Genomic DNA, 13,646 nt, shown 5'->3' with positions numbered 1-13,646 from the left:
TAAAAGAGCTACTCAAGTGAATATACAGACATTAAAACAGCTAAAACGTACATGGCTAAATGCCAAAACGCCAACTAAGATTCACTTTTGAGCCAACGGGTGAAATAAAACATACTATTTGATATATATCCTTCCATTTGTTCTTACCTGATTTATAGCCACCCTGACTCCAGCCTTCATTCTCTTTGGTCAATTCTCCTAAATACTCCTATTCCCTTTATGGTCATCTGGCCTTTATGAAACCTCCAAATGAACCCTTTTTTTGTATTTATGGTTATGGAATTTGTCTCCTTAGGGAATATCAGAGAACTTAGAGAACTCAGTGCTTCCAGGTGACACAAAAAATGTATCCCCATATTTCTGCAATTACCTAGCATAGTTTTCCCTTTGCATCCCTTTGCTATAGATACGTGGCCAGCCATTGTCCCATTGTATTTTCCTAATCTGCCTGGATATTACAACTGATTTATCAGTCTTACCTGACAGTTTTATATTGCTCTTTTAAGATAATAGAATCAAGATGTTCAGAGCAACCCAATGAATTTTTTTTTAATTAAACAAGCAAGAGGACTTTTACAACTTTACGTCAGGTACATAACATGTTTAAAAACTTCTTTTTAAAAATTCAGATGGTTATCAGGATGATTAAGTCAAATCTAAGGCAGGGGGGAAAGCAGAGCCTCTTAAGGTCTGGCTGGGGTGATGCTGAACATAGTCAACAGATGGACATTTATTGAGCTGGCTCTTCAGGAACTGAGGGAGAGTCACAGATGAAGAAAGAAAAGTTACATATTTAGTAAAAGTGTCTGGCAAAATAGACTATTTTGACAATCAAGTACTATCACATGACACAGATGTGTATGATGTAGACACATAAAATCCAGATGACTTAAGATGTTATTTTAAACAATAAAAATGTAACATTCTAAAATCATACATACACATTTCACTCACTACTGTGGTTACTTGAGGGTGGTAGGCTCTTTAAGCTGGAAAAAAGAGAATTCCGAAGTCAGGAACTCAACTCAGGAATATATTTTAAATATATGGTAAAGAAATAATGACATTAATAAGTAATATGCCCTTGAAAATAAAGCACTAACATGATAACAGACAAATGGACTCTGAACATGAACAAATGTTTTAAAAAGAGGAAATATAAATATAATATAGCTAATAAACATGTGAGAGAATGTTTAACTTTGCTAGAAAATAGGAGAGAAATACATATTAAAATGAATGCATACTCTATTTGCTATCACATTGCTTCAAGGTTGGTGATAGTGCAGTGAGGCAGGATTTTTTCAAATGTTTCTGTTAGGAGAATAAAATAACACAGTGTTCCTTGTAAATCAATTTGATTCTGTGTTTCAAGATCGTTAAACATTTTCTACTGTTTTACCAAATGATTCTGTTTCTCAGTATGTATTTTAAAGGAAAAAACCCTTTAAATGTACAAAAAGATGCTCACGATATAACAGCAAAAAAGAAAATGGAAACACTCAACGTGTCCAATTTAGCAGGTGTGGTCATTCTACTTCCGAATGCTCATTCACTGGAAGGTAACAGCTTATGTTCCCAAAGATGATTATAGATGAGAAATAAAATGATCATTTAAATAGCCAATTATCAAAAAAAGCAGGAAAAGGATTAAAAATATACTGCTAGTGATTTGTGATCAAGGAATGAAGACAATTTTTTCTTCTTTTAAGGAGTTAATATTCTTTTTTCTTTTAAGGAGTTAATGGGAGTACTTTGGAGATTTTAGCTATTATGTTACAAACATTTTTTTAATGCAAAGGAAATATAGCAAATGTACAGACTTGACAAATGTAAAGCAATCTGTTCTGTTAAGAACAAGTTGCTTGTTTGGACTTGACTAAAGTGTTGAATCTAGTTATCTATAGAGAGCAATATATATATATCTAACCTGTGATAATTAGACTGTGGGTTTCTATCCGGGACAAGGACAATGCACCATTCAGATGACTGGGTAAAAGAAGTTGGATGTGCAGGGGCCAAGACCAAAGGACTGATTCATGACTCCCACCTGAGACTGCTCTGCCAAACCAGGGTCACAACCAGTCCCACAGCTCAAAGGGCAGATTTACAGGAAGCAGAAAAATTCCTCCAGACTCTTTATTGCCACCTGCCAGAAAATAACATTTGGCTACAGTTATCAGAAAGCTGGCTAAAAAAATGGTCTAGGTTTCGAAATCTGGAGATCTCATTCTTTTAACAGTGTCCGGCTGGCCCATGGGAGCCACTTCCTGGTGGCTCCTGGGAAGCTTTCCTTGAACTTGATAAATGCAGCTTGGACCTGATCAAGGGTGCTTCCTAGCTAAGTGTTTCAGCTTTATCCGAGAGAGAGAGAGAGGAGAAATCCATTCTCGAGCACAGGATCATGTATGGTTTCCGTATGAACCCATGAGTTCCCACCTGTCAGTTAAGACTGTAGGTTTCCTGCCATCTCGCCATATCTAACACCAAAGTGAATGTGAGTAGAATAATTCATCACTCATCTGCCTCCTACTTTAATAAAAATGCCAGGGTTTTAAAATTAGAGTAAAAGCATGTACAGGTTCTAACTTTGTAAATAAAAGGAAGAAAGTCAATCCATGTTAACAACTTATTTTCTGGGGGACCATTGGGGTGTTTGCATTCTCTCCCATACATGGATTCAGAAATCAAAGAGTACCAGATGAAAAAGTTTCTTTGGTCTGAATATTCACCTGTTAACACAGATCTCATCTAAAAAAAAGTATTTGTGAAGATTCTTTCTCTTCTTCCTGTGCTTATTGTTGATGTAAATGACTTGCTAACATTGAGCTTCATTAACTCTAAAATATGTGAGCCTTGTCTTTTTCCTTTTTTGTGTTTTCAGTGTTCAAAAAAGTGTTTCAAAAATTATGAAAAAATTATTTCTAGTGAGACTAAAGTCACAGCATGCAGGTGATTTGAGGCACAGGCATCCACATTCCATTATTCCAAAATTCCATAAAGGTTAAGTGGTTTGGTGGTTAAGTATCCACCTGCCCATGCAGGAGACATAGGAGACTTGGGTTCCATCCCTGGGCAGGGAAGATCCTCTATAGGAGGAAATGGCAATATGCTCCAATATCCTTGCCAGAAAATTCCCATGGGCAGAGGAGCCTGCTGGGCTCCTGAGCCCACTGGGTCTCAAAAAGCCAGACGTGACTGAGGACACAAATGTTATTACACATTTTCCATATAGGTGAAGGAAGCGTTTTTCCAATTCCAAAATGTAGTATAATAATATCATTCAGGTATGATTTTTCTTTCCTTTTCAAAGTTTTCTTAATTCTGATTATCCTAGCTACCCCCAAGATACATATAGGAGCCCCTATATCTTAATGGTCAGCACAGGTAGCAATATTTTTCTGTAGCATGGATGGAAGATGGTATTAGCATAGCTCTAGGGGGCCCCACACAAGTTAGATGGTACTGATGTTAGGAAAATTGGGGGAGGCAGTAACTACAGAATCCGGAGGATGCTAAGACTGCTATCTTATCCAAATTGTCAACACTTGGTCTTCTCTAATTTAACCCTCATCTCCCACTACCCTCTCTCCACACATGTACTGATCCTTATGGCTTGCAAAAGTCTCTGATGATGTAGGGCTTTATCTCAACCTTTGGGACTAGCTCTGACTCCTATTGTCTGTTCATTAAGCCTGCATTATTTGGACTAACTTTCAACTCCCTTCATGACTTTCCCTCTTCCAGCCTACATCATTTCCAGTTACTCTCTAACATGAATTCTCACCATAAGCTATATAGAGTCTCCACTGATTTCAAATGAGAGAGTCCCCTACTTTAGGTTCCAGAAAGCTGAGCATGACATAGCAGTTCACCAGAGGAGACAGATGCGAAGGCACACGTACCTAATTAGTTCATCCTGCTTGTACTCAGCCACATCTGATTCTGCGATCCCACGGACTCTATGCCACCAGGCTCCTCTGTCCATGGGCCTTCCCATGCAAGAATACTGGAGTGGGTTGTCATTTGCTTCTCCACTGAATTAGATTGCACATGATCTGAAGAGAACCTTTAACTTTTAAAGACCTTAACACTAACCTAAAATACAATTTCATTCTTGATACTTTACAGATTTGAATGCTGTAGTGTGGATCTGTTGAGGAGTACTGCTGCATTTTGCTTTCAACTGTTAAATGATTGAAGCAACAACAATTCACTAAGTACCCACAATGTCTCACTCAGCTAAGTATTTATTTATGTATTTAATACTCACAGTGAGTTGGTGAGTCAAGGCAATAGTTACTCTCACTTTAGAGATAAGAAAGCTGTGTACCAACAAGCTTAAGTGACCTATTCAAGGACAAACAACCAGTAAGTGAACAAGGATTCAAAGTTAGATCTGGCTGACTTTTTTTTTTGTCAAGGCAAACTTCCTGGAGGAGATGGTTTGATTTTCAGTTTGAATGAAGATCTGTTTATCATTTACACTTCTGAATATTTGCTTTGTTTTCTCATATGCTACCCTTGTCATCTGCATATTGTATAAAACTCAGTTGATCTCAATACTTCAGCACAAATTCACCCTATTTCTCCTTTTTACTGTACTGGTAAACTTCATGAAGTCAGGAAATAGAACTATGCTGCTGATTATTTAATTATCATTACTATTATTGTTAATCCTCAATGTCTAGCACAGTGCTTGGCACATGGATGGTGATCGATATCTCTTAAGTGAATAAGCAGGTATAGACATGCATATAGAGAATGAACTTGTGGACATGGAGGTGGCAGGGAAGGAGAGGGTGGGGCAAACTGAGAGTGGCATTGACATAGAAGCACTGCCATGTGTGAAATACATGGCTGGTGGGAAGCTGCTGCACAGCACAGGGAGCTCCCCTGGTGCTCTGTGAAGATTTAGAGGGGTGGGTTGGGGCAGGTGGGAGGCAGGCTAAAGAAGGAGGGAATATATATATACACACACATATACATACACACACACCTGATTCACTTCATTGTGCAGCACAAACTAGCACAACATTGTAAAGCAATTATACTCCAACTAAAAACATTAATGAACTAAAAAAGTGAGAAGCAGGTCTTAGGCTCAGCTTTGTACCAGTGTTTCAGGGGGGCCTTAGAGAAGTAGACAAGCCAACTCATCCAGGGACACTGAGCAATTGATCACTCAAGCAAGACTTTTCTGGATACGTAAGCATCCACACTAGAGCCAGATTAAGATCAGTCTCAAGGAGGTGGATTCAGGGGTGTATCCTCAAAAAGCTCAAAATCTGATTCGATCCCGTCATTCAGTGCATTTCTTATGGGCTATACCAAGCCACCAGTGATGTAAATAAAGCATTCAGGTTTCTTGCAGAATCGTTACTCCACTATCCTTCATGCAATAATGCAGCACTTGGTAACAAGCTTTATAATGAGGCTATGAATTAAAGTGAAGCATGGCTTTTCTGAGGTACAATATGCATCACAACAGCCTGTATTAACAATTTAAAGCCATATAATGTGCTTTATAAGCTAATAAAGTAGCTGCCTCTAAATGATTTATCAAATATGAATAATGCATCCAGAAATAACTTACAGGAACAGGGCCAGCCTCCTCCCCTCCTGCGCTAGCTGGCTTTCTCCACAGATGATACTGAGGATGCTTGGGAGCTGAGTTCCTGAGTTCTGCCACCAGTCTCCTGCTCTGCCAGGAAGCCTGCCCAAATTCTCCCCAGAGACTCCCTGCCTATTCGCCTAGTCCCGATGGATGGTCCAGATCCATCTTCCCTGCCTCTTCCTACTTCTGCCTCTCTTTCTAACCCCTTTAGATTCTCCTGTTTAAGGCTTCCTTCATTTGAGCATTTCCCTCATCTTTTCTGCTTCATACAAGACAGGCCAGGGTCTATCGTAGAAAGTTGCCTATAGGAGCAGTGATATACAGGAGATGAAGCAGTCAGTAGGATTCAGTAGTCAGAAGGGGGAACTCTGAGATCTCACAGCCTAGAAAGAGAACAGTTACACATGGTTTTCAGGCTTCTAAGAGATAGTGACATCAGAGTTTAAAGCACCCAAACCCTTACATACTAACTAGATGTGATGCTCAGTACTTCATCTTCTGAACAAGGCATTTGTAAAATTTAACAGTGAGTATTTAAAGACTCAAAAATATGTTGGATCTCTGGGCTTTCTGGGGGGAGCAAATGGTGTGGGAGGGCTTGATTCTAGAAACAAACACTAAAAAAAAAAATAGAAATCAATGAATATGTATACAAAACCAAAAACATATAGGAGTCATTTTCAAGAGAACATTGCTTCTACCTGACAACGAGAACCAGTTAGCTCTTTAGAAACCCACCAGACAGCCTAAACAAACTAAACAGACTTGATTTCTAACTGTCACAAGCACTTGTTGGGAGGGAAAAGGACTCATGTTTGCTATAATCCCCCAGCAGAGAAGCACATGGTGAACAAACTCAGAATTGGCCGGGATATTGAGGGAAAAGTTGACTTTCTACAGATGTATGAAATGTATGTGGAGGCTGGAAAAATGGATTAGGAGTCTAGAGAGCCCTAGTCACAGACTTGCCTGAATCTCCACAAAAACTCATTCCTATAACAAATGCGAAGGGGTAATGTGCAGAGGCCACATGCAGGGTAGAAAGCTGAGAAAAATCCTTTTTTCGCAAGTAGACTGCAGCTTTCCTCTGAAAGTTAGAATGGGGCAGCCAAGGGGATAGAGATCTCTACAGGCACAGAAAGCAGGGGGCAGTGATGGGAGTGGAGGACAAAGAGCATTCCCAGCAACCCTGAAGCTTAGTGCTAGTCTGTAAAGTCGTGGGAGGTTTTCAGCATTCAGAAAGCTGGAAGCTTATCTGTAAAACATAGATCTCTGGAATACCTCCAGGGTTCTTATTCCAAGCTGTTCTAAAGGAAAGAATTCTAATATGGCCCTCAGAATTTTGAAACTTAGAGTCAATTACATCAGTTAAACCTACAATCACATCCAGACTATCAAAAAATTAAACTCAGATCCCTTCTGATAACTGTTCACAGCACTGTGCCCAAAAGGTAGAAATAGCCAAAATGTCAATTGGTGGGTTGTTGGATAAACAAATGGTCCCATATGCACAACGGACTATTAACAACCTTGAAAGGAATTAAGCAGCAGTGCATGCTAGCAGCGTGGTGTGTTGGCTGTGTGCATAGTTGTGTCTGACTCTTTGCAACCCCATGGACTGAAACCCGCCAGGCTCCTCTTGGCCATGAACAATTTCAGGCAATAATACTGGAGTGGGTTGCCATGCCCTTCTCCAGAGAATCTTCCTGGACCCAGGGATCAAACCTGTGTCTTTTGTGCCTTCCTGCTTTGACAGGCAGATTCTTTACCACTGAGCCACGGTGGGAAGCCACTTCCTCTGTGGGAAGCCACAAAGGGTTAGGGTTAGGTGTGGATATACGTCTAAATCACTATGCTACCTGAAAGAAGCCAAGCAAAGAAATTCGAACATTGCATGATCTCATTTATATGAATTATTCAGAATAGTTCCTTCTGAATAGTTCAAAGTCCTCCAAGCTAGACTTCAACAGTATGTGAACAGTTCTCAGTTCTCCAGATTTACAAGCTGGATTTAGAAAAGGAAGAGGAACCAGAGATCAAATTGCCAACATCCGTTAGATCATAGAGAAGGCAAGAGAACTCCAGAAGAATATCTATTTCTGCTTTATTGACTACCCCGAAGCCTTTGACTGTGTGGATCACAACAAACTGCGGAAAATTCTTAAAGAGATGGGAATACTAGACCACCTGACCTGCCTCCTGAGAAATCTGTATGCAGGTCAAGAAGCAACATTTAGAACCAGACATGGAACAACAGACTTGTTCCAATTTGGGAAAGGAGTATGTCAAGGCTATATATTGTCACCCTGCTTATTTAACTTATATGCAGAGTACATCATGCAAAATGCTGGGCTGGATGAAGCACAAGCTGGAATCAAGATTTCCAGGAGAAATATCAATAACCTCAGGTACACAGATAGTACCACCCTTATGGCAGAAAATGAAGAACTAAAGAGCCTCTTGATGAAGGTGAAAGAAGAGAGTGAAAAAGTTGACTTAAAACTCAACATTCAGAAAACGAAGATGATATCCAGTCCCATCACTTCATAGCAAATAGATGGGGAAACTATGGAAACGGTGATGGATTTAATTTTCTTGGGCTCCAAAATCACTGTGGACGGTGACTGCAAGCATAAAATTAAAAGACACTTGCTTCTTGGAAGAAAAACTACGACAAACCTAGACAGCATATTAAAAAGCACAGACAGGACTTTGCCGACAAAGGTTCATATAGTCAAAGCTATGGTTTTTCTGGTAGTCATGTACAGATGTGAGAGTTGGACCATGGAAGAAGGCTGAATACACACAAAAAAATGGATGCTTTTGAACTGTGGTGTTGGAGAAGACTTTTGAGAGTCCCTTGGATTGCAAGGAGATCAAACCCGTCAATCCTAAAAGAAATAAACCCTGAATATTCACTGGAAGTCCTTCCTTCATTGGAAGGACTGATGCTGAAGCTGAAGCTGAAGCTCCAATACTTTGGCCACCTGATGTGAAGAGCCGGCTCATCAGAAAAGATCTTGATGCTGGGAAAGATTGAAGGCAGGAGAAGGGGACTACAGAGGACCAGATAGTTGGATGGCTTCACAGACTCAATGGGCATGAGTTTGGGCAAACTCCAGGAGATGGTCAAGGACAGGGAAGCCTGGAATGCTGCAGCCCATGGGGTCGCAAAGAGTTGGACGTGACTGAGCAACTGAACAACAAACAACGATTCCGAATAGATCAATTCATAGAGACAGAACGTAAGATTGGTGGTTGCGAGAGGCTGGGAGAGGGAAGGATGGAGAGAGAAACTGCTTAATGAGTAAGAGACTTTACTGTGGATAGAGAAATTGATAAATGAGTAAAAAGTCTTTACTCTGGAGTGATTGAAATGTTTTGAAACTAGATAGAAGTGGCAGTTGAACACCATTGTGACTGTACTGAATGCTTCTGAATTGTTCATTTAAAATGACCAACTTCATGTTATGTGAATTTCACTATAATATTTAGGAAAAATAAAGCAAAAATGGATAGAATTAAAGGGAAATATAAAGAAATTTTGTATTAGAAATATAAATATGAAATTTCAATAATGCATGTAAAACTTAGATAAAAAAGTCATTAAGGATAGAGAATGTAGGAATAAACTGCAATAGCAACAACAACAAATGATTATCAACCAACTTGACTGGATTGGCATTTAGAGAACACTGTGCTCCATACTGAAAACTACACATTAACTTTAAAGGAACATGTCACATTGATTAAAATAAACCATATGCTGAGCCAGAGAACACATTCACTGAATGTTTTACCATTGAAATAAGCAGAACATATTTTCTGGCTGCAATAGTATTCAATTTAAAATCAACAATAAGATCATGAAGAAAAAAAATCTCTAAATTGTGAGAAATGAAACAATACAACCTTAAGTTATACCTTAAGTAAGTTACAAATAAAGCATACATCAGAAAGGAAATTAGAGATTATTTCAAACACAATAATAATGAAAGCATAAACTATCAAAATGTATGAAATAAAGCTAAGTAGTAATCATGAGTTTCATAGCTTTGTGTGCTCAGACATTCAGTTGTGCCTGTTTGAGACCCCATAGACTGTAACACAACAGGCTCCTCTGTCTATGGGATTCTCCCAGCAAGAATACTGGAGTGGGGTGCCTTTTCCTTCTCTAGCGGATCTTCCTGACCCAGGGATCAAATCCGAGTCTCTTATGCCTCATGCATTGGCAGGCAGATTAGCACCACCTGGGAAATCCAATGTATTTTTAGCTTTAAATGCATATATTAGAAAATAGAAAAGTAAAATTAGTAATTTAGTATTCCAGTGTGTGAAGGTAACAAAAGAAGAATAAAATATGTCCAAAATAAGAAGAAAAACAGATAAAAATAAAAGCAAAAATGAATTAAGTAGAAAATGGACAAGTGATATAGAAATCAGAGATTGAAATTGACTGAAGCAAAATTGAAGTTGTTTCTATGAAAAAATTAATAATACTGATAAAAACCCAAGATGATCTATCAAGGAACATAAGACAAAATTCAAATTATCAACATTAGAAATACACAGAGCAACCATGACTATAGATCCTATAAACACTAATGATAATACGGAGATATTATAAATGACTTCATGGCAATAACTTTGAGAGTAAAAAATTTCGAAATAAATGATGTAAGACAAAATTAAAAACCTGAATAGCCTATACTATTAAAGTAATTAAAACATAATCAGAAACTTTTCTCCAGGCCTGGATGGTTTCACTTTGAATTTTATTTAACATTTAAAGAAGAATAACATCAATTCCACACAAGTATTTTTCAGGAAACAGATAAAGAAGGAACAATTTGCAGTTAGCTTTATGGGCCAATATAATTCTAACACTGGAAATAAATTCTAAAAAATAATTACTGGCCTATATTTTATATGATAGATACAATATTCCTTAACTAAATATTAGCCAACTAAATCTTCAAGTATTTAATGAAGGTGATATATTATAGCCAAGTGCGGATTTTGTCAAGAGAGCAAAGCTAATTTAACATTAAAAAATTAAGCAATATGATTCATTATATTTACAGAATAAAGGTAAAAAATCATATGTTCATTCTAATAGATGTAAAAAATATTTGACAGAATTGAATATTCATTTATAATTTATGAGAATCTAGAGAAAAATGGAAAACTTCCTTAATATTGATGTTGTATATGTATAAAACATAGACTTATCACATTTGATGATACCAAATTGTTGGACACTTTTAGATAATAGAATGAAGAAAGTTATTCATTATCATAACTTCTATTTAATGTTGTACTTTAAGTTCTACGCATTAAAGCAAGAGAAGGAAATGAAATGTACAAATGTGATAAAAAAAAGAAAGCTATTATTCTTCAAGATGACATTTTGTATGTAGAAAACATGAAATCTACAGAAAAGATAATAGGAAATGAATAAACAAACCTAGTAAAGAAGAAAAGATTGTGGGATCATGTAAGTATATTTGGTTTTTGTCCCTGGGTCCTGACAGAAAGCTCCTAATTCCACTGGAATTTCCTGGGTGATGTGTCTTTAAAAAATTTTTTTTAATATTTATTTTTCTTTTTTGTGTGGACCATTTCCAAAGTCTTTATTGAATCTGTTACAACATTGCATCTGCTGTTTATGTTCTGATTTTTTGGCCAAGAGTCATGTGGGATCTTAACTCCCCAGCCAGGAATTGAACCTGCGCCCCCTGCATTGGAAGGCAAAATGTTAACCACTGGACTGCCAGGCAAGTCCTGGTAAAAGTGTCTTTTGTTAAAATATGGATACTCTTGGCCAGCCTCTAGTTTCTCGATGGGGGTGGTCACCGGAGAAATCAAGCCTTGATTTGAAGCCTGGAACTTTCAGTTCTACTCCTCCAACCTTCAGAAAGGAGAGAAGAACTGGGGATTGAGTAAATAATCAATCATACCTATGTAGGGCTTCCCAGGTGACACTGGTGGTAAAGAACTTGCCTGCCAACGCAGGAGGTGCAAGAGACCTGGGCTTGATCCCTGGGTCAGGAAGGTCCCCAGGAGAAGGGAATGGCTACCCACTTCAGTATTCTTGGCTGGAGCATCCCATGTACAGAGAAGCTTGGTGGGCTACAGTGATGGGATCGTAAAGAGTCAGACGCGACTGCGAGACTAACACTTTCACTGCATGTTAAGTACAGGCAAGACTACTATGTAGTAATCAAAAAAATTTCTCAGGAATGTGGGCACAAAGAGGGTTGGCTAGAACGTAGTACAAAGGAACTATCAGATTTGATGGGAATATTTGAAATGTCATGGGTGGTAGTTACACATGTAGAAAACTCTCAAAAATAATAGAAAGAAACATTTAAGTCCTGTATAAATCATGCCTTAGTATAATATTACTAAATATTACTAAATAATAATAATAAAACAAAACGAAAGTCACTGTACAATAAGATGGTAGTCTATCACCACTTATCTTGACCCTTCTGGCAAAATTTTCTCATTAGGTAGAGATGGGGAGGGTAGAGAATACAGAACTTTCTTTAACAAAAATAGTATCAGTCAGCATTTCAAATGATTGCTGTGGCTAGTACAGTGGTAATAATAAACAGATTACTATATTGAACACTCACTAAGTCTTCATCTTCTTGACACAGAAGAAAGGGGTAGAAACTTGAACAACTAGTAATATCATAGCTTCTAAACAGTGAATCCAAGAACCGAACCTCAGTCTGACTCCAGAGTCCCTGCCTTTAACCACTGCTCTGTTCTGCCTCCTGTAAACTTCTTGTTCCTAACACTGGAAAAATAGGCTTGAAGTCCAACAGAAAAAATGGCAAAAGCAAACCACAGGAATGTAAGCTAAAATACCTGAAGTTTCTCTAAACAATTGTTCACACTAAGCTCAAATGAGAAAAATGGAATTTCAACAGCAATAAATTACCAGGCAACACTCATAAGAACAATACTTGGAAAGCTGCATGATGCCAGCTATTGGTGAAGATGTGGCAAGACAAGAACTCTGGGTCCTCAAGCCATTTTGGAAATTATTCAGAAGGTACTTCATGTAAGTTACTAGGTGCATGGCTTATGATTGACCATTTCCATTTCTGAGCACCTAGCTCAAAGAAGTTTGTAAGGGAATGTGTACAAAGAAGTTGATTGCTGTGTGTGTGTATGTCTTATTGTAAGAAAAAGCTGAGGGATACTCAGTAGGATAATAAATTAGTAATATTATGGACCCAATGAAATATAGAAGCAATGGACATATATAATAAACAGTATAAATAAATTTTAAATATACTTTTAAAAATTAAAGAAATAAAATGAGATTAAAGTACAATAAAATGCATGGAAATCAAAGCTATACAAGGCAAATAACACTACCCAGTATGCATATTTATAGACATATTCATATATATATATTAAGCACCGAAGAACTGATTGTTTTGAATTGTGGTGCTGGAGAAGACTCTTGAGAGTCCCTTGGACTGAAAAGAGATCAAACCAGTCAATCCTAAAGGAAATCAACGCTGACTACACATTAGAAGGACTGATGCTGAAGCTGAAGCTGAAGCTGAAGCTCCAGTATTTTGGCCACTTGACTTGAAGAGTCAACACATTGGCAAAGACCCTAATACTGGGAAAGACTGAAGGCAAAAGGAGAGAGGGCAGCAGAGGATGAGATGGTTAGATAGCTTCATAGACTCAATGGACATGAATTTGAGCAAACTCCAGGAGACTGAGAAGGACAGGGAAGCCTGGCGTGCAGCACTCCAGAGGGTCGCAAGGAGTCAAACATGACTTAGTGACTGAACAACAACAGTGCTTTGACTGGAAATCTACTGAAGAGGAAGAGGAACACAAACAGTGATTAGGAACAGGAGAAAAAAATTAAAATATTAGAGCCTTTCTTAAATCAATGATAATGCTGGATAACAAAAATATGATAAACTAAGTGCAAGCTCCTTAATTAAAAAAGGAGACAACTTTCAGGTTGAATAAAAGTTATTGATCTCAC

Source organism: Bos indicus, chromosome 11 (assembly GCF_029378745.1).
Source record: "Bos indicus isolate NIAB-ARS_2022 breed Sahiwal x Tharparkar chromosome 11, NIAB-ARS_B.indTharparkar_mat_pri_1.0, whole genome shotgun sequence".
NCBI lineage: Eukaryota > Metazoa > Chordata > Mammalia > Artiodactyla > Bovidae > Bos > Bos indicus.
Note: the sequence above shows the minus strand (reverse complement) of the source record.